This window comes from Carica papaya, chromosome 8 (genome assembly GCF_054855325.1).
Source record: "Carica papaya isolate Zhongbai chromosome 8, ASM5485532v1, whole genome shotgun sequence".
In the NCBI taxonomy this organism is placed as follows: Eukaryota; Viridiplantae; Streptophyta; class Magnoliopsida; order Brassicales; family Caricaceae; genus Carica; species Carica papaya.
Window position 1 is genome coordinate 16,161,599 of NC_142316.1, and position 26,242 is coordinate 16,187,840.

Sequence of the window (26,242 nt, forward strand, 5' to 3'; positions counted from 1 at the left end):
GCGCGAATGGAACTAGGGTCGGCTGGTTTATACGCAAATGTGAGTCAAGAATCAGGGGCATTTTAATCGATATTAGAACGAGAAAGAGAGGTGCAGTGTGAACGCACAAGGAAACAAATGATGGGAGGGGGGGAGGGAAGAAGGAGTGTATGTATTTTCAGCACGAAATTAAACAGGTGCGGTCACACCAGCACAAAAGCACCGGATCCCATCAGAACTCCGCAGTTAAGTGTGCTTTGGCGAAAGTAGTACAATGATGGGTTACCTCCTGGGAAGTTCTCGTGTTGCACCCATTTTTTTTTTTCAGATGTGCCGTTCGACGTTACGCGCGACTTGAATTATGGTCCTCAAGTTTATTCGCAAATGTGAGTCACGGCGCCGTGGCATTTTACTTTATATTAGAACGAGAACGGGAGGTGCAGAGCGCACGCACAAGGAAACAAATAACGGGAGGGGGAAGAAAGGGGAATGAGTTTATGTATTTGCAGCGCGAAATTAAACAGTTGCGATCATACCAGCACTAATGCACCGGATCCCATTAGAAGTCCGCAGTGAAGTGTGCTCGGGCGAGATTAGTACTCGGATGGGTGACCTCTTGGGAAGTCCTCGTGTCGCACAAGTTTTTTTTTAGACGGGTCGTTCGACGTTACCCGCGTCTGGAACTAGGGTCCGCTGGTTTATACGCGAATGTGAGTCAAGAAGCAGGGGCATTTTAATCGATATTAGAACAAGAATGAGAGGTGAAGTGTGAACGCACAAGGAAACAAATGATGGGAGGGGGGGAGGGAAGAAGGAGTGTATGTATTTTCAGCACGAAATTAAACAGGTGCGGTCACACCAGCACAAATGTACCGGATCCCATCAGAACTCCGCAGTTAAGTGTGCTTTGGCGAAAGTAGTACAATGATGGGTTACCTCCTGGGATGTTCTCGTGTTGCACCCATTTTCTTTTTTTCAGATGTGCCGTTCGACGTTGCGCGCGACTTTAATTATGGTCCGCAGATTTATTCGTAAATGTGAGTCACGGCGCCGTGGCATTTTACTTGATATTTGAACGAGAACGAGAGGTGCAGTGCGCACGCACAAGGAAACAAATGATGGGAGGGGGAAGAAAGGAGGAGTTTATGTATTTGCAGCTTGAAATTAAACAGGTGCGATCATACCAGCACTAATGCACCGGATCCCATCAGAACTCCGCAGATAAGTGTGCTTGGGCGAGAGTAGTACTCGGATGGGTGACCTCCAGCGAAGTCCTTATATTTCACCCATTTTCTTAGGAAGTCCTCGTGTTGCACCCATTTTTTTACAGATTATTCTTTCGACGATACGCGCGACTTGAATTATGGTCCTCAGATTTATTCGCAAATGTGAGTCCCGGCACCGTAGCATTTTACTTGATATTAGAACGAGCACGGTTGGTGCAGTGCGCACGCACAAGGAAACAAATGACGGGAGGGGGAAGAAAGGAGAAGGAGTTTATGTATTTGCAGCGCGAAATTAAACGGGTGCGATCATACCAGCACTAATGCACCGGATCCCATCAGAACTCCGCAGTTAAGTGTGCTTGGGCGCGAGTAGTGCTCGGATGGGTGATCTCCTGGGAAGTCCTCGTGTCGCACCAATTTTTTTTCAGACGGGTCGTTCAACGTTACGCGCGACTGGAACTTAGGTCCGCTGGTTTATACGCAAATGTGAGTCAAGAAGCAGGGGCATTTTTAATCGATATTAGAACGAGAAGGAGAGATGCAGTGTGAACGCACAAGGAAACAATTGATGGGAGGGGGAGGGAAGGAGAAGGAGTGTATGTATTTTCAACACGAAATGAAACAGGTGCGATCATGCCAGCACTAATGCAACGGATTCTATCAGAACTCCGTAGGTAAGGGTGCTTGGGGGAGAGTAGTACTAGCATGGGTTACCTCATGCGAAGTCCTTATATTTCACCCATTTTCTTGTGAAGTCCTCGTGTTGCACCCATTTTTTTGCAGATGATTCTTTCGACGTTACGCGCGACTTGTATTATGGTCCTCAGATTTGTTCGCAAATGTGAGTCATGGCGCTGTAGCATTTTACTTGATATTAGAACGAGAACGGGAGGTGCAGTGCGCACGCACAAGGAAACAAATGATGGGAGGGGGAAGAAAGGGGAATGAGTTTATGTATTTGCAGCGCAAAATTAAACAGGTGCGATCATACCAGCATTAATGCACCGAATCCCATCAGAACTCTGCTGTGAAGCGTGCTTGGGCGAGATTAGTACTCGGATGGGTGACCTCCTGGGATGTCCTCGTGTCGCACAAATTAAACAGGTGCGATCTTACCAGCACTAAAGCCCCGGATCCCATCAGAACTCCGCAGTTAAGTTTTCTTGGGCGAGAGTAGTACTCGGATGGGTGACCAATTGGGAAGCCCTCGTGTTGCACCTATTTTTTTTCGGATGGGTTTTTCAACGTTACGCGTGAATGGACTTATAAACTGCTGGTTCATTTGCAAAGGTGAGTCACGGTGCAGGGGCATATTACTTGATATTAGAATGAGAAAGAGAGATGCAGAGTGCACGCACAAGGAAACAAATGACGGGAGAAGGGATGGAAGGAGAAAGAGTGTATGTATTTGCAGTGCAGAATAAAACATGAGGGATCATACCAGCACTAATGCAACAGATTCTATCAGAACTCTGCAGTTAATGGTGCTTGGGCGAGAGTAGTACTCAGATGGGTGACCACTTCGGAAGTCCTCGTGTTGCACCCATTTTCTTGGGAGGTCCTCGTGTTGCACCCATCTTTTTGCAGATGATTCTTTCGACGTTATGCGTGACTTGATTTTTGGTCCGCAGGTTTATTCGCGCGTAACGTCGAACGACACATCTGAAAAAAAGAAAATGGGTGCAACATGAGAACTTCCCAGGAGGTAACCCATCATTGTACTACTTTCGCCAAAGCACACTTAACTGCGGAGTTCTGATGGGATCCGGTGCATTTGTGCTGGTGTGACCGCACCTGTTTAATTTCGTGCTGAAAATACATACACTCCTTGTTCCCTCCCCCCCTCCAATCATTTGTTTCCTTGTGCGTTCACACTGCATCTCTCATTCTCGTTTTAATATCGATTAAAATGCCCCTGATTCTTGACTCACATTTGCATATAAACCAGCGGACCATAGTTCCAGTTGCGCATAACGTCGAACGACCCATCTGAAAAAAAATTGTTGTGATACGAGGACTTCCCAAGAGGTCACCCATCCGAGTACTACTCTCGCCCAAGCACGCTTAACTGCAGAGTTCTGATGGGATCCAGTGCATTAGTACTGGTATGATGCCACTTGTTTAATTTTGCGCTTCAAATACATACACTCCCTCTCTTTTCTTCCTCCTCCCATCATTTGTTTCTTTGTGCGTACGCACTGCACCTCCCGTACTCGTTCTAATATCAAGTAAAATGCCACGGCGCCGTGACTCACATTTGCGAATAAACATGCGGACCATAAATCAAGTCGCGCGTAACGTCGAAAGATTCATCTGCAAAAAGATGGGTGCAACACAAGGACCTCCCGAGAAAATAGGTGAAATATAAGGACTTCGCAGGAGGTCACCCATCCGAGTACTTTTCTCGCCCAAGCACCCTTAACTGTGGAGTTCTGATAGAATCCGTTGCATTAGTACTAGTATGATCCATTATGTTTCATTCTGCACTGCAAATACATACACTCTTTCTCCTCCCATCCCCCCTCCCGTCATTTGTTTCCTTGTGCGTGCACTCTGCATCTCTCTTTCTCGTTCTAATATCAAGTAATATGACCCGGCACTGTGACTCACCTTTGCAAATGAACCAGCGGTTCATAATTCCATTCGCGCGTAACGTCGAACAACCCATCCGAAAAAAAATAGGTGCAACACGAGGGCTTCCCAGGTGGTCACCCATCCGAGTACTACTCTCGCCCAAGCACACTTAACTGCGGAGTTCTGATGGGATCCGGGGCATTAGTGCTGGTATGATCGCACCTCTTTAATTTCGCGCTACACACACTCCTCCTTTCTTCCCCTTCCCGTCATTTGTTTCCTTGTGCGTTCACACTTCACCTCTCATTCTCGTTCTAATATCGATTAAAATGCCCCTGTTTCTTGACTCACATTTGCATATAAACCAGCGAACCCTAGTTCCAGACGCGCGTAACGTCGAACAACCAGTCTGAAAAAAAATTGGTGCGACACGAGGACTTCCCAGGAGGTCAACCATCCGAGTACTAATCTCGCCCAAGCACACTTAACTGCGGAGTTCTGATGGGATCCAGGGCTTTAGTGCTGGTATGATCGCACCTGTTTAGTTTCGCGCTGCAAATTCATACACTCCTTCTCTTTTCTTTCCCCTCCCGTCATTTGTTTTCTTGTGCGTGCGGGCTGCACCTCCCGTTCTCGTTCTAATATCAAGTAAAATGCTACAGCGCCGTGACTCACATTTGCGAATAAACCTGAGGACCATAATTCAAGTCGCGCGTAACGTCGAAAGAATCATCTGCAAAAAAATGGGTGCAACACAAGGACTTCACAAGAAAATGGGTGAAATATAAGGACTTCGCAGGAGGTAACCCATGCTATTACTACTCTCGCACAAGCACGCTTACCTACGGAGTTCTGATAGAATCCGTTGCATTAGTGCTGGTATGATCGCACCTGTTTCATTCTGCGCTGCAAATACAAACAATTTTTATCCTTCCCTCCCCCTCCCATCAATTGTTTCCTTGTGCGTTCACACTGCACCTCTCCTTCTCGTTCTAATATCGATTAAAATGCCCCTGCTTCTTGACTCACATTTGCGTATAAACCAGCGGACCATAGTTCCAGTCGCGCGTAACGTCGAACGACCCATCTGAAAAAAAATTATTGCGATACGAGGACTTCCCAAGAGGTGACCCATCCGAGTACTACTCTCGCCCAAGCAAACTTAACTGCAGAGTTCTGATGGGATCCAGTGCATTAGTGCTGGTATGATGCCACTTGTTTAATTTTGCGCTTCAAATACATACACTCCTTCTTTTTTCTTCCTTCTCCCGTCGTTTGTTTCCTTGTGCGTTCGCTCTGCACCTCCCGTACTCGTTCTAATATCAAGTAAAATGCCACGGTGCCGTGACTCACATTTGCGAATAAACCTGCGAACCATAAATCAAGTCGCGCGTAACGTCGAAAGAATCATCTGCAAAAAGATAGGTGCAACACGACGACCTCCCAAGAAAATGCGTGAAATATAAGGACTTCGCAGGAGGTCACCCATCCGAGTACTTTTCTCGCCCAAGCACCCTTAACTGTGGAGTTCTGATAGAATCCGTTGCATTAGTACTAGTATGATCCATTATGTTTCATTCTGCACTGCAAATACATACACTCTTTCTCCTCCCATCCCCCCTCCCGTCATTTGTTTCCTTGTGCGTGCACTCTGCATCTCTCTTTCTCGTTCTAATATCAAGTAATATGACCCGGCACTGTGACTCACCTTTGCAAATGAACCAGCAGTTCATAATTCCATTCGCGCGTAACGTCGAACAACCCATCCGAAAAAAAATAGGTGCAACACGAGGGCTTCCCAGGTGGTCACCCATCCGAGTACTACTCTCGCCCAAGCACACTTAACTGCGGAGTTCTGATGGGATCCGGGGCATTAGTGCTGGTATGATCGCACCTCTTTAATTTCGCGCTACACACACTCCTCCTTTCTTCCCCCTCCCGTCATTTGTTTCCTTGTGCGTTCACACTTCACCTCTCATTCTCGTTCTAATATCGATTAAAATGCCCCTGTTTCTTGACTCACATTTGCATATAAACCAGCGAACCCTAGTTCCAGACGCGCGTAACGTCGAACAACCAGTCTGAAAAAAAATTGGTGCGACACGAGGACTTCCCAGGAGGTCAACCATCCGAGTACTAATCTCGCCCAAGCACACTTAACTGCGGAGTTCTGATGGGATCCAGGGCTTTAGTGCTGGTATGATCGCACCTGTTTAGTTTCGCGCTGCAAATTCATACACTCCTTCTCTTTTCTTTCCCCTCCCGTCATTTGTTTTCTTGTGCGTGCGGGCTGCACCTCCCGTTCTCGTTCTAATATCAAGTAAAATGCTACAGCGCCGTGACTCACATTTGCGAATAAACCTGAGGACCATAATTCAAGTCGCGCGTAACGTCGAAAGAATCATCTGCAAAAAAATGGGTGCAACACAAGGACTTCACAAGAAAATGGGTGAAATATAAGGACTTCGCAGGAGGTAACCCATGCTATTACTACTCTCGCACAAGCACGCTTATCTACGGAGTTCTGATAGAATCCGTTGCATTAGTGCTGGTATGATCGCACCTGTTTCATTCTGCGCTGCAAATACAAACAATTTTTATCCTTCCCTCCCCCTCCCATCAATTGTTTCCTTGTGCGTTCACACTGCACCTCTCCTTCTCGTTCTAATATCGATTAAAATGCCCCTGCTTCTTGACTCACATTTGCGTATAAACCAGCGGACCATAGTTCCAGTCGCGCGTAACGTCGAACGACCCATCTGAAAAAAAATTATTGCGATACGAGGACTTCCCAAGAGGTGACCCATCCGAGTACTACTCTCGCCCAAGCAAACTTAACTGCAGAGTTCTGATGGGATCCAGTGCATTAGTGCTGGTATGATGCCACTTGTTTAATTTTGCGCTTCAAATACATACACTCCTTCTTTTTTCTTCCTTCTCCCGTCGTTTGTTTCCTTGTGCGTTCGCTCTGCACCTCCCGTACTCGTTCTAATATCAAGTAAAATGCCACGGTGCCGTGACTCACATTTGCGAATAAACCTGCGAACCATAAATCAAGTCGCGCGTAACGTCGAAAGAATCATCTGCAAAAAGATAGGTGCAACACGACGACCTCCCAAGAAAATGCGTGAAATATAAGGACTTCGCAGGAGGTCACCCATCCGAGTACTTTTCTCGCCCAAGCACCCTTAACTGTGGAGTTCTGATAGAATCCGTTGCATTAGTACTAGTATGATCCATTATGTTTCATTCTGCACTGCAAATACATACACTCTTTCTCCTCCCATCCCCCCTCCCGTCATTTGTTTCCTTGTGCGTGCACTCTGCATCTCTCTTTCTCGTTCTAATATCAAGTAATATGACCCGGCACTGTGACTCACCTTTGCAAATGAACCAGCAGTTCATAATTCCATTCGCGCGTAACGTCGAACAACCCATCCGAAAAAAAATAGGTGCAACACGAGGGCTTCCCAGGTGGTCACCCATCCGAGTACTACTCTCGCCCAAGCACACTTAACTGCGGAGTTCTGATGGGATCCGGGGCATTAGTGCTGGTATGATCGCACCTCTTTAATTTCGCGCTACACACACTCCTCCTTTCTTCCCCCTCCCGTCATTTGTTTCCTTGTGCGTTCACACTTCACCTCTCATTCTCGTTCTAATATCGATTAAAATGCCCCTGTTTCTTGACTCACATTTGCATATAAACCAGCGAACCCTAGTTCCAGACGCGCGTAACGTCGAACAACCAGTCTGAAAAAAAATTGGTGCGACACGAGGACTTCCCAGGAGGTCAACCATCCGAGTACTAATCTCGCCCAAGCACACTTAACTGCGGAGTTCTGATGGGATCCAGGGCTTTAGTGCTGGTATGATCGCACCTGTTTAGTTTCGCGCTGCAAATTCATACACTCCTTCTCTTTTCTTTCCCCTCCCGTCATTTGTTTTCTTGTGCGTGCGGGCTGCACCTCCCGTTCTCGTTCTAATATCAAGTAAAATGCTACAGCGCCGTGACTCACATTTGCGAATAAACCTGAGGACCATAATTCAAGTCGCGCGTAACGTCGAAAGAATCATCTGCAAAAAAATGGGTGCAACACAAGGACTTCACAAGAAAATGGGTGAAATATAAGGACTTCGCAGGAGGTAACCCATGCTATTACTACTCTCGCACAAGCACGCTTACCTACGGAGTTCTGATAGAATCCGTTGCATTAGTGCTGGTATGATCGCACCTGTTTCATTCTGCGCTGCAAATACAAACAATTTTTATCCTTCCCTCCCCCTCCCATCAATTGTTTCCTTGTGCGTTCACACTGCACCTCTCCTTCTCGTTCTAATATCGATTAAAATGCCCCTGCTTCTTGACTCACATTTGCGTATAAACCAGCGGACCATAGTTCCAGTCGCGCGTAACGTCGAACGACCCATCTGAAAAAAAATTATTGCGATACGAGGACTTCCCAAGAGGTGACCCATCCGAGTACTACTCTCGCCCAAGCAAACTTAACTGCAGAGTTCTGATGGGATCCAGTGCATTAGTGCTGGTATGATGCCACTTGTTTAATTTTGCGCTTCAAATACATACACTCCTTCTTTTTTCTTCCTTCTCCCGTCGTTTGTTTCCTTGTGCGTTCGCTCTGCACCTCCCGTACTCGTTCTAATATCAAGTAAAATGCCACGGTGCCGTGACTCACATTTGCGAATAAACCTGCGAACCATAAATCAAGTCGCGCGTAACGTCGAAAGAATCATCTGCAAAAAGATAGGTGCAACACGACGACCTCCCAAGAAAATGCGTGAAATATAAGGACTTCGGAGGAGGTCACCCATCCGAGTACTTTTCTCGCCCAAGCACCCTTAACTGCGGAGTTCTGATAGAATTCGTTGCATTAGTGCTGGTATGATCCCTCATGTTTCATTCTGCACAGCAAATACATACACTCTTTCTCCTCCCATCCCCCCTCCCGTCATTTGTTTCCTTGTGCGTGCACTCTGCATCTCTCTTTCTCGTTCTAATATCAAGTAATATTCCCCGGCACCATGACTCACCTTTGCAAATGAACCAGTGGTTTATAATTCCATTCGTGCGTAACGTCGAACAACCCATCCGAAAAAAAATTGGTGCAACACGAGGGCTTCCCAAGTGGTCACCCATCCGAGTACTACCCTCGCCCAAGCACACTTAACTGCGGAGTTCTGATGGGATCTGGAGCTTTAGTGCTGGTATGATCGCACCTGTTTAATTTCGCGCTGCAAATACATACACTCCTTCTCCTTTCTTCCCCCTCCCGTCATTTGTTTCCTTGTGCGTTCACACTTCACCTCTCATTCTCGTTCTAATATCGATTAAAATGCCCCTGCTTCTTGACTCACATTTGCGTATAAACCAGCGGACCCTAGTTCCACACGCGCGTAACGTCGAACGACCTGTCTGAAAAAAAATTGGTGCGACACGAGAACTTCACAAGAAAATGGGTGAAATATAAGGACTTCGCAGGAGGTAACCCATGCTAGTACTACTCTCGCCCAAGCACCCTTACCTACGGAGTTCTGATAGAATCCGTTGCATTAGTGCTGGTATGATCGCACCTGTTTCATTTCGTGCTGAAAATACATACACTCCTTCTCCTTCCCTTCCCCTCTCATCAATTGTTTCCTTGTGTGTTCACACTGCACCTCTCCTTCTCGTTCTAATATCGATTAAAATGCCTCTACTTATTGACTCACATTTGCGTAGAAACCAGCGGACTCTAGTTCCAGTCGCGCGTAACGTCGAACAACCCGTCTGAAAAAAAATTGTTGCGACACGAGGACTTCCTAGGAGGTCACCCATCCGAGTACTACTCTTGCCCAAGCACACTTAACTGCGGAGTTCTGATGGCATCCGGTGCATTAGTGCTAGTATGATCGCATAAGTTTAATTCCGCGCTTCAAATACATAAACTCCTTCTCCTTTCTTCCCCCTCCCATCAATTGTTTCCTTGTGCGTGCGCACTGCACCTCCCGTGCTCGTTCTAATATCAAGTAAAATGCTACGGTGCCGTGACTCACATTTGCGAATAAACCTGAGGACCATAATTCAAGTTGCGTGTATCGTCGAAAGAATCATCTGCAAAAAAATGGGTGTAACACGTGGACTTCCTAAGAAAATGGGTGAAATATAAGGACTTCGTAGGAGGTCACCCATCCTAGTGCTACTCTCGCCCAAGCACCCTTAACTTGCGGAGTTCTGATAGAATCCGTTGCATTGGTGCTGGTATGATTGCTCATGTTTCATTCTGCGCTGCAAATACATACACTTTTTCCCCCTCCATCCCCCCTCCCGTCATTTGTTTCCTTGTGCGTGCACTCTGCATCTCTCCTTCTCGTTCTAATATTGATTAAAATACCCCTATTTTTTGACTCACATTTGCGTATAAACCAGCGGACTCTAGTTCCAGTCGCGCGTAACGACGAACAACCCGTCTGAAAAAAAATTGGTGCGACACGAGGACTTCCTAAGAGGTCACCCATCCGAGTACTACTCTCGCCTAAGCACACTTAACTGCGGAGTTCTGATGGGATCCGTTGCATTAGTGCTAGTATGATCGCATAAGTTTAATTCTGCGCTTCAAATACATAAACTCCTTCTCCTTTCTTCCCCCTCCCGTCAATTGTTTCCTTGTGCGTGCGCACTGCACCTCCCGTGCTCGCTCTAATATCAAGTAAAATGCTACGGTGCCGTGACTCACATTTGCGAATAAACCTAAGGACCATAATTCAAGTCGCGCGTATCGTCGAAAGAATCATCTGCAAAAAAATGGGTGTTACACGAGGACTTCCTAAGAAAATGGGTGAAATATAAGGACTTCGCAGGAGGTCACCCATCCTAGTGCTACTCTCGCCCAAGCAGCCTTAACTTGCGGAATTCTAATAGAATCCGTTGCATTGGTGCTGGTATGATTGCTCATGTTTCATTCTGCGCTGCAAATACATACACTTTTTCTCCCTCCATCCCCCCTCCCGTCATTTGTTTCCTTGTGCGTTTACACTGCACCTCTCGTTCTCGTTCAAATATCAAGTAAAATGCCACGTCGCCGTGACTTGCATTTGCGAATAAATCTGCGGACCATAATTAAAGTCGCGCGTAATGTCGAACGGCACATCTAAAGAAAAGAAAATGGGTGCAACACGAGAACATCCCAGGTGGTAACCCATCATTGTACTACTTTCGCCAAAGCATACTTAACTGCGGAGTTCTGATGGGATCCAGTGCATTAGTGCTGGTATGATGCCACTTGTTTAATTTTGCGCTTCAAATACATACGCTCCTTCTCTTTTCTTCCTCCTCCCGTCATTTGTTTCCTTGTGCGTCCGCACTGCACTTCCCGTACTCGTTCTAATATCAAGTAAAATGCCACGGCGCCGTGACTCACATTTACGAAAAAGCCTGCGGACCATAAATCAAGTCGCGCGTAACGTCGAAAGAATCATCTGCAAAAAGATGTGTACAACACGACGACCTCCCAAGAAAATGGGTGAAATATAAGAACTTCACAGGAGGTCACCCATCCGAGTACTTTTCTCGCCCAAGCACCCTTAACTGCGGAGTTCTGATAGAATCTGTTGCATTAGTGCTGGTATGATCCCTCATGTTTCATTCTGCACTGCAAATACATACACTCTTTCTCCTCCCATCCCCCCTCCCGTCATTTGTTTCCTTGTGCGTGCACTCTACATCTCTCTTTCTCGTTCTAATATCAAGTAATATGCCCCGGCACCGTGACACACCTTTGCAAATGAACCAGCGGTTCATAATTCCATTCGCGCGTAACGTCGAACAACCCATCCGAAAAAAATAGGTGCAACACGAGGGCTTCCCAAGTGGTCACCCATTCGAGTACTACTCTCGCCCAAGCACACTTAACTGCGGAGTTCTGATGGGATCCGGGGCTTTAGTGCTGGTATGATCGCACCTGTTTAATTTCGCGCTGCAAATACATACACTCCTCTCCTTTCTTCCCCCTCCCGTCAATTGTTTCCTTGTGCATTCACACTGCACCTCTCATTCTCGTTCTAATATCGATTAAAATGCCCCTGCTTCTTGACTCACATTTGCGTATAAACCAGCGGACCCTAGTTCCAGTCGCGCGTAACGTCGAACAACCCGTCTGAAAAAAAATTGTTGTGACACGAGGACTTCCCAAGAGGTCACCCATCCGAGTACTACTCTCGCCCAAGCACGCTTAACTGCAGAGTTCTGATGGGATTCGGTGCATTAGTGGTGGTATGATCGCACCGGTTTAATTTCGCGCTGCAAATACATAAATTCCTTCCCCTTTCTTCCCCCTCCCGTCATTTGTTTCCTTGTGCGTGCGCACTGCACCTTCCGTGCTCGTTCTAATATCAAGTAAAATGCTACGGTGCCGTGACTCACATTTGCGAATAAACCTGAGGACCATAATTCAAGTCGCGCGTATCGTCGAAAGAATCATTTGCAAAAAAATCGGTGCAACACGAGGACTTCCTAAGAAAATGGGTGAAATATAAGGACTTCGCAGGAGGTCACCCATCCAAGTGCTACTCTCGCCCAAGCACCCTTAACTTGCGGAGTTCTGATAGAATCCGTTGCATTGGTGCTGGTATGATTGCTCATGTTTCATTCTGGGCTGCAAATACATACACTTTTTCTCCCTCCATCCCCCCTCCCGTGATTTGTTTCCTTGTGCGTGCACTCTACATCTCTCTTTCTCGTTCTAATATCGATTAAAATGCCCCTGTTTCTTGACTCACATTTGCGTATGAACCAGTGGACTCTAGTTCCAGTCGCGCGTAACGTCGAACGACCTGTCTGAAAAAAAAAATTAGTGCGACAAGAGGACTTCCCAGGAGGTCACCCATCCGAATACTACTCTCGCCCAAGCACACTTAACTGCAGAATTCTAATGGGATCTGGTGCATTAGTGCTAGTATGATCGAACCTATTTAATTTTGCGTTGGAAATACATAAACTCCTTCTCCTTTCTTCCCCCTTCCGTCATTTGTTTCCTTGTGCGTGCGCATTGCACCTCTCGTTCTCGTTCAAATATCAAGTAAAATGCCACGGCGCTGTGACTCACATTTGCGAATAAATCTGCGGACCATAATTAAAGTCGCGTGTAACGTCGAACGGCAGATCTGAAAAAAAGAAAATGGGTGCAACACGAGAACTTCCCAGGAGGTAACCCATCATTGTACTACTTTCGCCAAAGCACACTTAACTGCGGAGTTATAATGGGATCCGTTGCATTTGTGCTGGTATGATCGCACCCATTTAATTCCGCGCTGCAAATACATAAACTCCTTCTCATTTCTTCCCCCTCTCGTCTTTTATTTCCTTGTGCGTGCGCACTGCACCTCCCGTGCTCGTTCTAATATCAAGTAAAATGCTACGGTGCCGTGACTCACATTTGCGAATATCAAGTCGTGCGTATCGTCGAAAGAATCATCTGCAAAAAAATGGGTGTAACACGAGGACATCCTAAGAAAATGGGTGAAATATAAGGACTTCGCAAAATGTCACCCATCCTAGTGCTTCTCTCGCCCAAGCACCCATAACTTGCGGAGTTCTGATAGAATCCGTTGCATTGGTGCTGGTATGATTGCTCATGTTTCATTCTGCTCAGCAAATACATACACTCTTTCTCCCTCCATCCCCCCTCCCGTCATTTGTTTCCTTGTGCGTCCACTCTGCATCTCTCTTTCTCGTTCTAATATCAATTAAAATGCCCCTGCTTCTTGACTCACATTTGCGTATAAACCAGTGGACCCTAGTTCCAATCGCGCGTAACGTCGAACGACCCGTCTGAAAAAAAAAGTTAGTGCGACACGAGGACTTCCTAGGAGGTCACCCATCCGAGTACTACTCTCGCCTAAGCACACTTAAATGCGGAGTTCTGATGGGATCCGGTGCATTAGTGCTGGTATGATCGCAGCTGTTTAATTTTGCGCTACAAATACATAAACTCATTCCCCTTTCTTCCCCCTCCCGTAATTTATTTCCTTGTGCGTGCGCACTGCACCTCCCGTTCTCGTTCTAATATCAAGTAAAATGCTACAGCGCCGTGACTCACATTTGCGAATAAACCTGAGGACCATAATTCAAGTCGCGCGTAACGTTGAAAGAATCATCTGCAATAAAATGGGTGCAACACGAGGACTTCACAAGAAAATGGGTGAAATATAAGGACTTCGCAGGAGGTAACCCATGCTAGTACTACTCCCGCCCAAGCACCCTTACCTACGGAGTTCTGATAGAATCCGTTGCATTAGTGCTGGTATGATCGCACCTGTTTCATTTCGTGCTTAAAATACATACACTCCTTCTCCTTCCCTCCCCATCCCATCAATTGTTTCCTTGTGCGTTCACACTGCACCTCTCCTTCTCGTTCTAATATCGATTAAAATGCCCCTGCTTCTTGACTCACATTTGCGTATAAACCAACGGACCCTAGTTCCAATCGCGCGTAATGTCGAACGACCCGTCTGAAAAAAAATTGGTGCGACACGAGGACTTCCCAATAGGTCACCCATCCGAGTACTACTCTTGCCCAAGCGCACTTAACTGCGGAGTTCTGATGGGATCCGGTGCATTAGTGCTGGTATGATCACACCTGTTTAATTCCGCGCTGCAAATACATAAACTCCTTCTCCTTTCTTCCCCCTCCCGTCATTTGTTTCCTTGTGCGTGCGCACTGCACCTCTCGTTGTCGTTCAAATATCATGTAAAATGCCACGGCGCCGTGAATCACATTTGCGAATAAATCTGTGGGCCATAATTGGTGCTCGTATGATCCCTCATGTTTCATTCTGCATTGCAAATACATACACTCTTTCTCCTCCCATCCACCCTCCCGTCATTTGTTTCCTTGTGCGTGCACTCTGCATCTCTCTTTCTCGTTCTAATATCAAGTAATATGCTCCGGCACCGTGACTCACCTTTGTAAATGAACCAGCGGTTTATAATTCCATTCGCGCGTAACGTCGAACAACCCATCCAAAAAAAAATAGGTGCAACACGAGGGCTTCCCAGGTGGTCACCCATCCGAGTACTACTCTCGCCCAAGCACACTTAACTGCGGAATTCTGATGGGATCCGGAGCTTTAGTGCTGCTATGATCGCACCTCTTTAATTTTGCGCTGCAAATACATACACTCCTTTTCCTTTCTTCCCCCTCCCGTCATTTGTTTCCTTGTGCATTCACACTTCACCTCTCATTCTCGTTCTAATATCTATTAAAATGCCCCTGCTTCTTGACTCACATTTGCGTATAAACCAGCGGACCCTAGTTCCAGACGCGCGTAACGTCGAACGACCAGTCTGAAAAAAAATTTGTGCGACACGAGGACTTCCCAGAAGGTCAACCATCCTAGTACTAATCTCGCCCAAGCACACTTAACTGCGGAGTTCTGATGGGATCCGGGGCTTTAGTGCTGGCATGATCGCACCTGTTTAGTTTCTCGCTGCAAATGCATACACTCCTTCTCTTTTCTTCCCCCTCCCGTCATTTGTTTCCTTGTGCGTGCGCGCTGCACCTCCCGTTTTCGTTCTTATATCAAGTAAAATGCTACAGCGCCGTGACTCACATTTGCGAATAAACCTGACGACCATAGTTCAAGTCGCGCGTAACGTCGAAAGAATCATCTACAAAAAAATGGGTGCAACACGAGGACTTCACAAGAAAATGGGTGAAATATAAGGACTTCGCAGGAGGTAACCCATGCTATTACTACTCTCGCCCAAGCACCCTTACCTACGGAGTTCTGATAGAATCGGTTGCATTAGTGCTGGTATGATCGCACCTGTTTCATTCTGCGCTGCAAATACATACACTTTTTCTCCTTCCCTCCCCCTCCCATCAATTATTTCCTTGTGCGTTCACACTGCACCTCTCCTTCTCGTTCTAATATCGATTAAAATTCCCCTGCTTCTTGACTCACATTTGTGTATAAACCAGCGGACCCTAGTTCCAGTCGCGCGTAACATCGAACGACCCGTCTGAAAAAGATTGGTGCGACACGAGGACTTCCCAAGAGGTCACCCATCCGAGTACTACTCTCGCCCAAACACACTTAACTGCGGAGTTCTGAAGGGATCCGGTGCATTAGTGCTGGTATGATCGCACCCGTTTAATTCCGCACTGCAAATACATAAACTCCTTCTCCTTTCTTCCCCCTCCCGTCATTTGTTTCCTTGTGCGTGCGCACTGCACCTCCCGTACTCATTCTAATATCAAGTAAAATGCCACGGCGCCGTGACTCACATTTGAGAATAAACCTGCAGACCACAAATCAAGTCGCGCGTAAAGTCGAAAGAATCATCTGCAAAATGATGGGTGCAACACGAGGACCTCCCAAGAAAATGGGTGAAATATAAGGACTTCGCAGGAGGTAACCCATGCTAGTACTACTCTCGCCCAAGCACCCTTACCTACGGAGTTCTGATAGAATCCGTTGCATTCGTGCTGGTATGATCGCACCTGTTTCATTTCGTGCTGAAAATACATACACTCATTCTCCTTCCCTCCCCCTCCCATCAATTGTTTCCTTGTGCGTTCACACTGCACCTCTCCTTCTCGTTCTAATATCGATTAAAATGCCCCTGCTTCCTGACTCACATTTGCGTATAAACCAATGGACCCTAGTTCCAGTCGCGCGTAACGTCGAACGACCCGTCTGAAAAAAAAAATTAGTGCGACACGAGGACTTCCCAAGATGTCACCCATCCGAGTACTACTCTCGCCCAAGCACACTTAATTGCGGAGTTCTAATGGGATCCGTAGCATAGTGCTGGTATGATCGCACCTGTTTAATTTCGCGCTGCAAATACATAAACTCCTTCTCATTTCTTCCCCCTCCCGTCATTTGTTTCCTTGTGCGTGCGCACTGCACCTCTCGTTCTCGTTCAAATATCAAGTAAAATGCCACGGCGCCGTGACTCACATTTGCGAATAAGTCTGCGGACCATAATTAAAGTCGCGCGTAACGTCGAACGGCACATCTGAAAAAAAGAAAATGGGTGAAACACGAGAACTTCCAAGGAGGTAACCCATCATTGTACTACTTTCGCCAAAGCACACTTAACTGCGGAGTTCTGATGGGATCCGGTGCATTTGTGCTGGTGTGACCGCACCTGTTTAATTTCGTGCTGAAAATACATACACTCCTTCTTCCCTCCCCCCCTCCCATCATTTGTTTCCTTTTGCGTTCACACTGCACCTCTCTTTCTCGTTCTAATATCGATTAAAATGCCCCTGATTCTTGACTCACATTTGCATATAAACCAGCGGACCATAGTTCCAGTCGCGCGTAACGTCGAACGACCCATCTGAAAAAAAATTATTGCGATACGAGGACTTCCCAAAAGGTCATCCATCCGGTGCATTAGTGCTGGTATGATGCCACTTGTTTAATTTTGCGCTTCAAATACATACACACATTCTCGTTTCTTCCTCATCCCGTCATTTGTTTCCTTGTGCGTGCGCACTGCACCTCCCGTACTCGTTCTAATATCAAGTAAAATGTCACGGCGCTGTGACTCATATTTGCGAATAAACCTGCGGACCATAAATCATGTTGCGCGTAACGTCAAAAGAATCATCTGCAAAAAGATGGGTGCAACACGAGGACCTCCAGAGAAAATGGGTGAAATATAAGGACTTCGCAGGAGGTAACCCATCCGAGTACTACTCTCGCCCAAGCACACTTAACTGCAGAGTTCTGATGGGATCCGGGGCTTTATTGCTGGTATGATCGCACCGGTTTAATTTCGCGCTGCAAATACATACACTCCTTCTCCTTTCTTCCCCCTCCCGTCAATTGTTTCCTTGTGCGTTCACACTGCACCTCTCATTCTCGTTCTAATATCGATTAAAATGCCCCTGCCTCTTGACTCACATTTGCTTATAAAAAAGCGGACCCTATTTCCAGTCGCGCGTAACATCGAACGACCCGTCTGAAAAAAAATTTTTGCGACACGAGTACTTCCCAAGAGGTCACCCATCAGAGTACTGCTCTCGCCCAAGCACACTTAACTGCGGAGTTCTGATAGGATCCGTTGCATTAGTGGTGGTATGATCGCAACCGGTGAATTCCGCGCTGCAAATACATAAACTCCTTTCCATTTCTTCCCCCTCCCGTCATTTGTTTCCTTGTGCGTGCGCACTGCACCTCCCGTGCTCGTTCTAATATCAAGTAAAATGTTACGGTGCCGTGACTCACATTTGCGAATAAACCTGAGGACCATAATTCAAGTCGCGCGTATCGTCGAAAGAATCATCTGCAAAAAAATGGGTGCAACACGATGACTTTCTAAGAAAATTGGTGAAATATAAGGACTTCGCAGGAGGTCACCCATCCTAGTGCCACTCTTGCCCAAGCACCCTTAACTTGCGGAGTTCTGATAGAATCCGTTGCATTGGTGCTGGTATGATTGCTCATGTTTCATTCTGCGCTGCAAATACATACACTTTTTCCCCCTCCATCCCCCCTCCCGTCATTTGTTTCCTTGTGCGTGCACTCTGCATCTCTATTTCTCGTTCTAATATCGATTAAAATGCCCCTGCTTCTTGACTCACATTTGCGTATAAACCAGTGGACCCTAGATCCAGTCGCGCATAACGTCGAACGATCCGTCTGAAAAAAAAAATTAGTGCGACAAAAGGACTTCCCAGGAGGTCACCCATCCTAGTGCTACTCTCGCCCAAGCACCCTTAACCTGCGGAGTTCTGATAGAATCCATTGCATTGGTGCTGGTATGATTGCTCAGGTTTCATTCTGCGCTGCAAATACATACACTTCTTCTCCCTCCATCCCCCCTCCCGTCATTTGTTTCCTTGTGCGTGCACTCTGCATCTCTCCTTCTCGTTCTAATATCAATTAAAATGTCCCTGCTTCTTGACTCACATTTGCGTATAAACCAGCGGACCCTAGTTTCAGTCGCGCGTAACGTCGAACGACCCGTCTAAAAAAAAAAATTAGTGCGACACGAGGACTTCCTAGGAGGTCACCCATCCGAGTACTACTCTCGCCCAAGCACACTTAACTGCGAAGTTATGATGGGATCCAGTGCATTAGTGCTGGTATGATCGCACCCGTTTAATTCCACGCTGCAAATAGATAAACTCCTTCTCCTTTCTTCCCCCTCCCGTCATTTGTTTCCTTGTGCGTGCGCACTGCACCTCCCGTGCTCGTTCTAATATCAAGTAAAATGCTACGGTGTCGTGACTCACATTTGCGAATAAACCTGAGGACCATAATTCAAGTCGCACATATCGTCGAAAGAATCATCTACAAAAAAATAGGTGCAACACGAGGACTTCCTAAGAAAATGTGTGAAATATAAGGACTTCGCCGGAGGTCACCCATCCTAGTGCTACTCTCCCCCAAGCACCCTTAACTTGCGGAGTTCTGATAGAATCCGTTGCATTGGTGCTGGTATGATTGCTCATGTTTCATTATGCGCTGCAAATACATACACTTTTTCTCCCTCCATCCCCCCTCCTGTCATTTGTTTCCTTGTGCGTGCGCACTGCACCTCTCGTTCTCGTTCAAATATCAGGTAAAATGCTACGGCGCCGTGACTCACATTTGCGAATAAATCTGCGGACAAAAATTAAAGTCGCGCGTAACGTCGAACGACACATCTGAAAAAAAAAATGGGTGCAACACGAGAACTTCCCAGGAGGTAACCCATCATTGTACTACTTTCGCCAAAGCACACTTAACTGCGGAGTTCTGATGGGATCCGGTGCATTTGTGCTGGTATGATCGCACCTGTTTAATTTCGCGCTGCAAATACATACACTAATTCCCCTTTCTTCTCCCTCCCGTCATTTGTTTCCTTGTGCGTGCGCACTGTACCTCCCGTTCTCGTTCTAATATCAAGTAAAATGCCACGGCGCCGTGACTCACATTTGCGAATAAACCTGAGGACCATAATTCAAGTCGCGCGTAACGTCGAAAGAATCATCTGCAAAAAAATGGGTGCAACACGAGGACTTTTACAAGAAAATGGGTGAAATATAAGGACTTCGCAGGAGGTAACCCTTGCTAGTACTACTCTCGCCAAAGCACCCTTACCTACGGAGTTCTGATAGAATCCGTTGCATTAGTGCTGGTATGATCACACCTGTTTCATTTCGTGCTGAAAATACATACACTCCTTCTCCTTCCCTCCCCCTCCCATCAATTTTTTCCTTGTGCGTTCACACTGCACCTCTCTTTCTCGTTGTAATATCGATTAAAATGGGTGCAACACGAGGACATCACAAGAAAATGAGTGAAATATAAGGACTTCGCAGGAGGTAACCCATGCTAGTACTACTCTCGCCCAAGCACCCTTACCTACGGAGTTCTGATAGAATCCGTTGCTTTAGTGCTGGTATGATCGCACCTGTTTCATTTCGTGCTGAAAATACATACACTCCTTCTACTTCTCTCCCCCTCCCATCAATTGTTTCCTTGTGCGTTCACACTGCACCTCTCGTTCTCCTTCTAATATCGATTAAAATGCCCCTGCTTCTTGACTCACATTTGCGTATAAACCAACGGACCCTAGTTCCAATCGCGCGTAATGTCGAACGACCCGTCTGAAAAAAAATCGGTGCGACACAAGGACTTCCCAGGAGGTCACCCATCCGAGTACTACTCTCGCCCAAGCACACTTGACTGTGGAGTTCTGATGGGATCCGGTGCATTAGTGCTTGTATGATCGCACCAGTTTAATTTCGCGCTGCAAATACATAAACGCCTACTCCTTTCTTCTCCCTCCCGTCATTTGTTTCCTTGTGCGTGCGCAATGCACCTCCCGTGTTCGTTCTAATATCAAGTAAAATGCTACGGTACCATGACTCACATTTGCGAATAAACTTGAGGACCATAATTCAAGTCACGCGTATCGTCGAAAGAATCATCTGCAAAAAAATGGGTGCAACAAGAGAACTTCCTAAGAAAATGGGTGAAATATAAGGACTTCGCAGGAAGTCACCCGTCCTAGTGCTACTCACGCCCAAGCACCTTTAACTTGCGGAGTTCTGATAGAATCCGTTGCATTGGTGCTGGTATGATTGCTCATGTTTCATTATGCGCTGCAAATACATATACTTTTTCTCCCTCCATCCCCCCTCCCGTCATTTGTTTCCTTGTGCGTGCACTCTGCATCTCTCTTTCTCGTTCTAATATCGATTAAAATGCCCCTGCTTCTTGACTCACATTTGCGTATAAACCAGTGGACCCTTGTTCCAGTCGCGCGTAAAATGCCCCTGTTTAATTTTGCGCTGCAAATACATAAACTCCTTCTCCTTTCTTCCCCCTCCCGTCATTTGTTTCCTTGTGTGTGCGCACTGCACCTCTCGTTCTCGTTCAAATATCAAGTAAAATGCCACGGCGCCGTGACTCACATTTGCGAATAAATCTGCGGACCATAATTAAAGTCGCGCGTAACGTCGAACGACACATCTGAAAAAAAAAAATGGGTGCAACACGAGAACTTCCCACGAGGTAACTCATCATTGTACTACTTTTCCCAAAGCACACTTAACTGCGGAGTTCTGATGGGATCCAGTCCATTTGTGCTAGTATGATCGCACCTGTTTCATTTTACGCTGCAAATACATAAACTCATTCCCCTTTCTTCCCCCTCCCGTCATTTGTTTCCTTGTGCGTGCGAACTGCACCTCCTGTGCTCCTTCTAATATAAAGTAAAATGCTACGGTGCCGTGACTCACATTTGCGAATAAACCTGAGCACCATAATTCAAGTTACGCGTATCGTCGAAAGAATTATCTGCAAAAAAATGGGTGCATCAAAAGGACTTCCTAAGAAAATGGGTGAAATATAAGGACTTCGCAGGAGGTCACCCATCCTAGTGCTACTCTCGCCCAAGCACCCTTAACTTGCGGAGTTCTGATAGAATCCGTTGCATTGGTGCTGGTATGATTGCTCATGTTTCATTCTGCGCTGCAAATACATACACTTTTTCTCCCTCCATCCCCCATCCCGTCATTTGTTTCCTTGTGCGTGCGCACTGCACCTCTCGTTCTCGTTCAAATATCAAGTAAAATGCCACGGCGCCGTGACTCACATTTGTGAATAAATCTGCGGACCATAATTAAAGTCGCGCGTAACGTCGAACGGCACATCTGAAAAAAAGAAAATGGGTGCAACACGAGAACTTCCCTGGAGGTAACCTATCATTGTACTACTTTCGCCAAAGCACACTTAACTGCGGAGTTATGATGGGATCCGGTGCATTTGTGCTGGTGAGACCGCACCTGTTTAATTTCGTGCTGAAAATACATACACTCATTCTTCCCTCCTCCCCTCCCATCATTTGTTTCCTTGTGCGTTCACACTGCACCTCTCCTTCTCGTTCTAATATCGATTAAAATGCCACTGATTCTTGACTCACATTTGCGTATAAACCAGCGGACCATAGTTCCAGTCGCGCGTAACGTCGAACGACCCATATGAAAATAATATGTGCAACGCGAGGGCTTCCCAAGTTGTCACCCATCCGAGTACTACTCTCACCCAAGCACACTTAAGTGAGGAGTTCTGATGGGATCCGGGGCTTTACTGCTGGTATGATCGCACCTGTTTAATTTCGCGCTGCAAATACATACACTCCTTCTCATTTCTTCCCCCTCCGGTCATTTGTTTCCTTGTGCGTTCACACTTCACCTCTCATTCTCGTTCTAATATCGATTAAAATGCCCCTGCTTCTTGACTCACATTTGCGTATAAACCAGCGGACCCTAGTTGTAGACTCGCGTAATGTCAAACGACCCGTCTGAAAAAAAATTGGTGCGACACGAGAACTTTCCAGGAGGTCACCCATCCGAGTACTAATCTCGCCCAAGCACACTTAACTGCGGAGTTCTGATGGGATCCGGGGCATTAGTGCTGGTATGATCGCACCTGTTTAATTTCACGCTGCAAATACATAAACTCATTCCCCTTTCTTCCCCCTCCCGTCATTTCTTTCCTTGTGCGTGCGCACTGCACCGCCCGTGCTCGTTCTAATATCAAGTAAAATACTACGGTGCCGTGACTCACATTTGCGAATAAACCTGAGGACCATAATTCAAGTCGCGCGTATCGTCGAAAGAATCATCTGCAAAAAAATGGGTGCAACACGAGGACTTCCTAAGAAAATGGGTGAAATATAAGGACTTCGCAGGAGGTCACCCATCCTAGTGCTACTCTCGCCCAAGCACCCTTAACTTGCAGAGTTCTGAAAGAATCCGTTGCATTGGTGCTGGTATGATTGCTCATGTTTCATTCTGCGCTGCAAATACATACACTTTTTCTCCCTCCATCCCCCCTCCCGTCATTGTTTCCTTGTGCGTGCACTCTGCATCTCTCCTTCTCATTTTAATATCGATTAAAATGCCCCTGCTTCTTGACTCACATTTGCTTATAAACCAGTGGACCCTAGTTCCAGTCGCGCGTAATGTCGAACGACTCGTCTGAAAAGAAATTAGTGCGACACGAGGACTTCCTAGGAGGTCACCCATCCGAGTACTACTCTCGCCCAAGCACACTTAACTGCGGAGTTCTGATGGGATCCGGTGCATTAGTGCTGGTATGATCGCACCTGTTTAATTCCGCGCTGCAAATACATAAACTCCTTCTCCTTTCTTCCCCCTCCCGTCATTTATTTCCTTGTGCGTACGCACTGCACCTCCTGTGCTCGTTCTAATATCAAGTAAAATGCTAAGGTTCCGTGACTCACATTTGCGAATAAACCTGAGGACCATAATTCAAGTCGCGTGTATCGTCGAAAGAATCATCTGCAAAAAAATGGGTACAACACGAGGACTTCTTAAGAAAATGGGTGAAATATAAGGACTTCGCAGGAGGTCACCCATCCTAGTGCTACTCTCGCCCAAGCACCCTTAACTTGCGGAGTTCTAATAGAATCCGTTACATTGGTGCTGGTATGATTGCTCATGTTTCATTCTGCACTGCAAATACATACACTTTTTCTCCCTCTATCCCCCCTCCCGTCATTTGTTTCCTTGTGCGTGCACTCTGCATCTCTTCTTCTCATTCTAATATTGATTAAAATGTCCCTGCTTCTTGACTCACATTTGCGTATAAACCAGTGGACCCTAGTTCCAGTCGCGCGTAACGTAAAACGACCCGTCTGAAAAAAAAAATTAGTGCGACACGAGAACTTCCCAGGAGGTCACCCATCCGAGTACTACTCTCGCCCAAGCACACTTATCTGCGGAGTTCTGATGGGATCCGGTGCATTAGTGCTGGTATGATCACACCAGTTTAATTTCGCGCTGCAAATACATAAACTCCTTCTCCTTTCTTTCCCCTCCCGTCATTTGTTTCCTTGTGCGTGCGCACTGCACCTCCCGTGCTCGTTCTAATATCAAGAAAAATGCTACGGTGCCGTAACTCACATTTGCGAATAAACCTGAGGACCATAATTCAAGTCGCGCGTATCGTCGAAAGAATCATCTGCAAAAAAATGGGTGCAACACGAGGACTTCCTAAGAAAATGGGTGTAATATAAGGACTTCACTAGAGGTCACCCATCCGAGTACTTTTCTCGCCCAAGCACCCTTAACTGCGGAGTTCTGATAGAATCTGTTGCATTAGTGCTGGTATGATCCCTCATGTTTCATTCTGCACTGGAAATACATACACTCTTTCTCCTTCCATTCCCCCTCCCGTCATTTGTTTCCTTGTGCATGCACTCTACATCTCTCTTTCTCCTTCTAATATCAAGTAATATGCCCCGGCACCGTGACTCACCTTTGCAAATGAACCAGTGGTTTATAATTCCATTCGCGCGTAATGTCGAACAACCCATCCGAAAAAAATAGGTGCAACACGAGGGCTTCCAAAGTGGTCACCCATCTGAGTACTACTCTCGCCCAAGCACACTTAACTGCAGAGTTCTGATGGGATCCGGAGCTTTAGTGCTGGTATGATCGCACCTGTTTAATTTTGCGCTGCAAATACATACACTCCTTCTCCTTTCTTCCCCTCCCAACATTTGTTTCCTTGTGCGTTCACACTTCACCTCTCATTCTCGTTCTAATATCGACTAAAACACCCCTGCTTCATGACTCACATTTGCGTATAAACCAGCGGACCATAGTTCCAGACGCACGTAACGTCGAACGACCCGTCTGAAAAAAAATTGGTGCGACACGAGGACTTCCCAGGAGGTCACCCATCCGAGTACTAATCTCGCCCAAGCACACTTCACTGCGGAGTTCTGATGGGATCCGGTGCATTAGTGCTGGTATGATCGCAACTGTTTAATTTTGCGCTGCTAATACATAAACTCATTCCCCTTTCTTCCCCCTCCCGTCATTTGCTTTTTTGTGCGTGCGCACTGCACCTGTCGTTCTCGTTCAAATATCAAGTAAAATGCCACGGCGCCGTGACTCACATTTGCGAATAAATCTGCAGACCATAATTAAAGTCGCTCGTAACGTCGAACGGCATATCTGAAAAAAAGAAAATGGGTGCAACACGAGGACTTCGCAAGAAAATTGGTGAAATATAAGGACTTCGCAGGAGGTAACCCATACTAGTACTACTCTCGCCCAAGCACCCTTACCTACAGAGTTCTGATAGAATCCATTGCATTAGTGCTGGTATGATCGCACCTGTTTCATTTCGCGCTGCAAAAACATACTCCTTCTCCTTTCTTCCCCTCCCGTCATTTGTTTCCTTGTGCGTGCGCACTGCACCTCTCGTTCTCGTTCAAATATCAAGTAAAATGCCACGGCGCCGTGACTCACATTGGCGAATAAATCTGCGGACCATAATTAAAGTCGCGCGTAACGTCGAACGGCACATCTGAAAAAAAGAAAATGGGTGCAACACGAGAACTTCCCAGAAGGTAACCCATCATTGTACTACTTTCGCCAAAGCACACTTAACTGCGTAGTTCTGATGGGATCCGGTGCATTTGTGTTGGTGTGACCGAACCTGTTTAATTTCGTGCTGAAAATACATACACTCCTTCTTCCCTCCTCCCCTCCCATCATTTGTTTCCTTGTGCGTGCACTATGCATATCTCTTTCTCGTTCTAATATCAAGTAATATGCCCCGGCGCCGTGACTCACCTTTGCAAATGAACCAGCGGTTTATAATTCCATTTGCGCGTAACGTCGAAAAACCCATCCGAAAAAAAATAGGTGCAACACGAGGGCTTCCCAAGTGGTCACCCATCCGAGCACTACTCTCGCTCAAGCACACTTAACTGCAGAGTTCTGATGGGATCCGGTGCAGTGCTGGTATGATCGAACCTGTTTAATTCCGCGCTGCAAATACATAAACTCCTTCTCCTTTCTTCCCCCTCCCGTCATTTGTTTCCTTGTGCGTGCGCACTGCACCTCTCGTTCTCGTTCAAATATCAAGTAAAATGCCACGGCGCCGTGACTCACATTTGCGAATAAATCTGCGGA

The 26,242-nt window shown here is 46.5% G+C and overlaps 11 non-coding genes and 34 pseudogenes across 11 annotated transcripts; 7 read left to right on the forward strand and 38 right to left on the reverse strand.

Moving 5' to 3' along the window:
- The first annotated feature begins 174 nt into the window (after nt 1-174).
- On the forward strand, nt 175-293 carry LOC148243176 (5S ribosomal RNA; annotated as a pseudogene).
- A 208-nt stretch (nt 294-501) lies between these two features.
- On the forward strand, nt 502-620 carry LOC148243177 (5S ribosomal RNA; annotated as a pseudogene).
- A 204-nt stretch (nt 621-824) lies between these two features.
- Nucleotides 825-943, forward strand: LOC148243178 (5S ribosomal RNA; annotated as a pseudogene).
- A 206-nt stretch (nt 944-1,149) lies between these two features.
- On the forward strand, nt 1,150-1,268 carry LOC148243179 (5S ribosomal RNA; annotated as a pseudogene).
- A 235-nt stretch (nt 1,269-1,503) lies between these two features.
- On the forward strand, nt 1,504-1,622 carry LOC148243180 (5S ribosomal RNA; annotated as a pseudogene).
- Nucleotides 1,623-2,182: 560 nt separating this feature from the next.
- LOC148243181 (5S ribosomal RNA) lies at nt 2,183-2,301 on the forward strand (annotated as a pseudogene).
- Nucleotides 2,302-2,307: 6 nt separating this feature from the next.
- Nucleotides 2,308-2,426, forward strand: LOC148243182 (5S ribosomal RNA; annotated as a pseudogene).
- Nucleotides 2,427-2,882: 456 nt separating this feature from the next.
- On the reverse strand, nt 2,883-3,001 carry LOC148243183 (5S ribosomal RNA; annotated as a pseudogene).
- Nucleotides 3,002-3,207: 206 nt separating this feature from the next.
- Nucleotides 3,208-3,324, reverse strand: LOC148243184 (5S ribosomal RNA; annotated as a pseudogene).
- A 560-nt stretch (nt 3,325-3,884) lies between these two features.
- On the reverse strand, nt 3,885-4,003 carry LOC148243185 (5S ribosomal RNA). Its single transcript, XR_015815731.1, has one exon. It is a non-coding gene; the product is annotated as a 5S ribosomal RNA (ribosomal RNA).
- A 196-nt stretch (nt 4,004-4,199) lies between these two features.
- On the reverse strand, nt 4,200-4,318 carry LOC148243186 (5S ribosomal RNA; annotated as a pseudogene).
- Nucleotides 4,319-4,877: 559 nt separating this feature from the next.
- LOC148243187 (5S ribosomal RNA) lies at nt 4,878-4,995 on the reverse strand (annotated as a pseudogene).
- A 561-nt stretch (nt 4,996-5,556) lies between these two features.
- On the reverse strand, nt 5,557-5,675 carry LOC148243188 (5S ribosomal RNA). Its single transcript, XR_015815732.1, has one exon. It is a non-coding gene; the product is annotated as a 5S ribosomal RNA (ribosomal RNA).
- Nucleotides 5,676-5,871: 196 nt separating this feature from the next.
- Nucleotides 5,872-5,990, reverse strand: LOC148243189 (5S ribosomal RNA; annotated as a pseudogene).
- Nucleotides 5,991-6,549: 559 nt separating this feature from the next.
- On the reverse strand, nt 6,550-6,667 carry LOC148243190 (5S ribosomal RNA; annotated as a pseudogene).
- A 561-nt stretch (nt 6,668-7,228) lies between these two features.
- LOC148243191 (5S ribosomal RNA) lies at nt 7,229-7,347 on the reverse strand. The gene has a single exon (XR_015815734.1). It is a non-coding gene; the product is annotated as a 5S ribosomal RNA (ribosomal RNA).
- A 196-nt stretch (nt 7,348-7,543) lies between these two features.
- On the reverse strand, nt 7,544-7,662 carry LOC148243192 (5S ribosomal RNA; annotated as a pseudogene).
- Nucleotides 7,663-8,221: 559 nt separating this feature from the next.
- Nucleotides 8,222-8,339, reverse strand: LOC148243193 (5S ribosomal RNA; annotated as a pseudogene).
- Nucleotides 8,340-8,900: 561 nt separating this feature from the next.
- LOC148243194 (5S ribosomal RNA) lies at nt 8,901-9,019 on the reverse strand. Its single transcript, XR_015814697.1, has one exon. It is a non-coding gene; the product is annotated as a 5S ribosomal RNA (ribosomal RNA).
- A 559-nt stretch (nt 9,020-9,578) lies between these two features.
- Nucleotides 9,579-9,697, reverse strand: LOC148243195 (5S ribosomal RNA; annotated as a pseudogene).
- Nucleotides 9,698-10,258: 561 nt separating this feature from the next.
- LOC148243196 (5S ribosomal RNA) lies at nt 10,259-10,377 on the reverse strand (annotated as a pseudogene).
- Nucleotides 10,378-11,620: 1,243 nt separating this feature from the next.
- LOC148243197 (5S ribosomal RNA) lies at nt 11,621-11,739 on the reverse strand. Its single transcript, XR_015815852.1, has one exon. It is a non-coding gene; the product is annotated as a 5S ribosomal RNA (ribosomal RNA).
- A 204-nt stretch (nt 11,740-11,943) lies between these two features.
- LOC148243198 (5S ribosomal RNA) lies at nt 11,944-12,062 on the reverse strand (annotated as a pseudogene).
- A 563-nt stretch (nt 12,063-12,625) lies between these two features.
- LOC148243199 (5S ribosomal RNA) lies at nt 12,626-12,744 on the reverse strand (annotated as a pseudogene).
- Nucleotides 12,745-12,953: 209 nt separating this feature from the next.
- LOC148243200 (5S ribosomal RNA) lies at nt 12,954-13,072 on the reverse strand (annotated as a pseudogene).
- Nucleotides 13,073-13,618: 546 nt separating this feature from the next.
- On the reverse strand, nt 13,619-13,737 carry LOC148243201 (5S ribosomal RNA; annotated as a pseudogene).
- A 559-nt stretch (nt 13,738-14,296) lies between these two features.
- On the reverse strand, nt 14,297-14,415 carry LOC148243202 (5S ribosomal RNA; annotated as a pseudogene).
- A 392-nt stretch (nt 14,416-14,807) lies between these two features.
- On the reverse strand, nt 14,808-14,926 carry LOC148243203 (5S ribosomal RNA; annotated as a pseudogene).
- Nucleotides 14,927-15,131: 205 nt separating this feature from the next.
- On the reverse strand, nt 15,132-15,250 carry LOC148243204 (5S ribosomal RNA; annotated as a pseudogene).
- Nucleotides 15,251-15,808: 558 nt separating this feature from the next.
- Nucleotides 15,809-15,927, reverse strand: LOC148243205 (5S ribosomal RNA). The gene has a single exon (XR_015814889.1). It is a non-coding gene; the product is annotated as a 5S ribosomal RNA (ribosomal RNA).
- A 561-nt stretch (nt 15,928-16,488) lies between these two features.
- LOC148243206 (5S ribosomal RNA) lies at nt 16,489-16,606 on the reverse strand (annotated as a pseudogene).
- Nucleotides 16,607-16,815: 209 nt separating this feature from the next.
- On the reverse strand, nt 16,816-16,934 carry LOC148243207 (5S ribosomal RNA; annotated as a pseudogene).
- Nucleotides 16,935-17,441: 507 nt separating this feature from the next.
- LOC148243208 (5S ribosomal RNA) lies at nt 17,442-17,560 on the reverse strand (annotated as a pseudogene).
- Nucleotides 17,561-17,765: 205 nt separating this feature from the next.
- On the reverse strand, nt 17,766-17,884 carry LOC148243209 (5S ribosomal RNA; annotated as a pseudogene).
- An 891-nt stretch (nt 17,885-18,775) lies between these two features.
- LOC148243210 (5S ribosomal RNA) lies at nt 18,776-18,894 on the reverse strand (annotated as a pseudogene).
- Nucleotides 18,895-19,457: 563 nt separating this feature from the next.
- LOC148243211 (5S ribosomal RNA) lies at nt 19,458-19,576 on the reverse strand (annotated as a pseudogene).
- An 824-nt stretch (nt 19,577-20,400) lies between these two features.
- Nucleotides 20,401-20,519, reverse strand: LOC148243212 (5S ribosomal RNA; annotated as a pseudogene).
- Nucleotides 20,520-21,271: 752 nt separating this feature from the next.
- LOC148243213 (5S ribosomal RNA) lies at nt 21,272-21,390 on the reverse strand (annotated as a pseudogene).
- Nucleotides 21,391-22,277: 887 nt separating this feature from the next.
- Nucleotides 22,278-22,396, reverse strand: LOC148243214 (5S ribosomal RNA; annotated as a pseudogene).
- A 205-nt stretch (nt 22,397-22,601) lies between these two features.
- Nucleotides 22,602-22,720, reverse strand: LOC148243215 (5S ribosomal RNA). The gene has a single exon (XR_015815292.1). It is a non-coding gene; the product is annotated as a 5S ribosomal RNA (ribosomal RNA).
- Nucleotides 22,721-23,280: 560 nt separating this feature from the next.
- LOC148243216 (5S ribosomal RNA) lies at nt 23,281-23,399 on the reverse strand. Its single transcript, XR_015814476.1, has one exon. It is a non-coding gene; the product is annotated as a 5S ribosomal RNA (ribosomal RNA).
- A 563-nt stretch (nt 23,400-23,962) lies between these two features.
- Nucleotides 23,963-24,081, reverse strand: LOC148243217 (5S ribosomal RNA). Its single transcript, XR_015815659.1, has one exon. It is a non-coding gene; the product is annotated as a 5S ribosomal RNA (ribosomal RNA).
- Nucleotides 24,082-24,640: 559 nt separating this feature from the next.
- LOC148243218 (5S ribosomal RNA) lies at nt 24,641-24,759 on the reverse strand. The gene has a single exon (XR_015815294.1). It is a non-coding gene; the product is annotated as a 5S ribosomal RNA (ribosomal RNA).
- Nucleotides 24,760-24,963: 204 nt separating this feature from the next.
- On the reverse strand, nt 24,964-25,082 carry LOC148243219 (5S ribosomal RNA). The gene has a single exon (XR_015814898.1). It is a non-coding gene; the product is annotated as a 5S ribosomal RNA (ribosomal RNA).
- An 887-nt stretch (nt 25,083-25,969) lies between these two features.
- Nucleotides 25,970-26,085, reverse strand: LOC148243220 (5S ribosomal RNA; annotated as a pseudogene).
- Between the last annotated feature and the right edge of the window lie 157 nt (nt 26,086-26,242).